Source organism: Chrysochloris asiatica, unplaced genomic scaffold (genome assembly GCF_000296735.1).
Source record: "Chrysochloris asiatica unplaced genomic scaffold, ChrAsi1.0 scaffold00272, whole genome shotgun sequence".
NCBI lineage: Eukaryota > Metazoa > Chordata > Mammalia > Afrosoricida > Chrysochloridae > Chrysochloris > Chrysochloris asiatica.
The window spans coordinates 3,411,033-3,413,362 of NW_006408790.1; positions in this window are offsets into that span (position 1 = coordinate 3,411,033).

Consider the following 2,330-nt stretch of genomic DNA (forward strand, 5'->3'; position numbering starts at 1 on the left):
GTTCTTCCAGAACACTTGATTGTGCTCATGAGGAACCTGTACATAGACCAAGAGGCAGTTGTTAGAACTGAACAAGGGGACACTGAATGGTTTAAAATCAGGAAAGACGTGTGCCACGGTTGTATTCTTTCACATACTTATTCAATCTCTATGCTGAGCAAAAATTCTGAGAAGCTGGATTATATGAAGGAAGACATGGCATCAGGACTGGAGGAAGACTCATTAACACCCTGCCATATGCATATGGTAGAGTCTTGTTTGCTGACAGTGAAGAAGACTTAAAATACTTACTGATGAAGATCAAAGAGTGCAGCAGCCTTCAGTATGGATTGTAAAGAAACCGAAAATACTCACAACTGGACCAGTAAATAATATTATGATAAATGGAGAACAGATTAAAGTTCATTTTGCTTGGATCCTCTATCAACACTCATGGAAGCAGCAATCAAGAAATCAAATGACATATGACAATGTATTAGGCAAATCTGTTGCACAAGACCTCTTTAAAGCATTCAAGATCAAAGATGTCAGTTTGAGGACTAAGCCATGGTGTTTTCAGTCACCTCATATACATGTGTTAGTCGGATCATGAATAGGGAAGAGCATGGACGAATCCATGCATTTGGGTTATGTTATTGGAGAAAACTATTGAAAGTACCATGGGTTACCAGAACAAACCCATCATGGAAGAAGTGCAGCCAAAGTGTTCCTTAGAAATGTGACTGACGAAAGTTTGTCTCTTGGACTTGGGACATATTGTCTGGAGGGATCCCTGGAGAAGGACATCATCCCTGAAAAAGTGGAGGATCAGTGAGGAAAAGGAAGACCCCCAGCAGGATGGATTGACACCATGGCAACAGCGATGGGCTCCGATGTAGGAACAATTGTGTGGATGGCGCAGGGCCAGGCAGGGTTTTGTTCTGTTTGCATGGGGTCGCTCGGAGTCAGAACCAACCTGAAGACGCCTAACAACAGCAGGATCCCTGGTGTGGTGACATAAGCACTGGACTGCTAACTACAAGGTTGGTGGTTCAAACCCCCGAGGTGCTCCTTGGAAACCCTCAACTATGAGTTGGAAATTACTTGACTGCACACACGAAGCAACAATCAGGAAAATGACTCAGTGCAATAGCAGCCGTATTGCCTTTTGTGAAGAAAAATGATATTCAACATTCGTTCAGCAACAACTTAGTATGCACTTCAGTTGTGCACACTGGAGTAAGCATTGAACACTGATGGCACAATGGGGTAAGCATTACATGCTAACCGCAAGGTTGGCAGTTCAAACCTTTCAGCTGCTCCACAGAAGGATGAGGCTGTCTGCTCCTGGAACGATTTGGGGCAGTTCTGCTCTGTCCCACAGGATCTCTGAGTCAGAATGGGCTCTCAGGCGACGGCTTTGATTTGGATGGGGCAGTGGTGTCCGGAAGCCACCTCCATCTGTTGGAAGTGGCTTACGTGTTGCTCTGATGTTAAAAGGAGGCCTGGTGTGTTGCTGTAGGGTAAAGCCCTCACCAACAGTTTCAAACCCACCAGCTGCTCCTTGAAAAACCCTACAAAGGGTCGCTATGAGGTGGAACCTACCCGAGTACTTAACAGCAACAACATGGTGTTAAATAGGAGCCCAGATGGTACAGTGACTAAACATTTGGCTACAAACCCAAAGGTGGTCTGAACCCACCAAGTGACTGGATGGAGAAAACCCTGGCACACCGCTTCCATAAAGATGCCACTAGAACATTCTATAGGGAAGCTCCCCTCTGTCACATGGTCACTATGAGTCGTAACCAACTCAACAGCACCTACCACACAACAACTAAACATTACTGACTACAAGTCTCAAATGTATCCCTCTCCAATTTCGCCTCCCCAAAGAGAAGGAATGGACTGAACCTAGAATGTGGAAACATAAGGAGATTTAAATTCCAATCTCCCTTCTGGGCTGAGCTGGACAACTTTGGGCAAGTTTTCACATTTTCTAATTTTCTCACTTTTTATTCCCTGAATTGTGAGGGATAATGTTGCTCATGCTAGAGAGTTGTTAGAGAAAGTACATTCACATGAATACAAAACTGTGTAGAGCTTGTGTGTAATAGATGCTTATGGTATCGTTCAGGTGTCCCTGGTGGCGCTGAGGGACTAACTAGAGGTTGAAAGTTCGAGTCCACACAGAGTTTCTGGGAAGTGAAAGCTCATTGAAGACTGCACCTTCATTAAATGGCAGTGGGTGTTCACATTCTGCAGGACCATAGGTACAAAAAGATGACAGCTGAGGAAACCCTGTGGGCAGTTCTACTCTGTTACACCAGAGGGCACTGTGAGTGGATGAT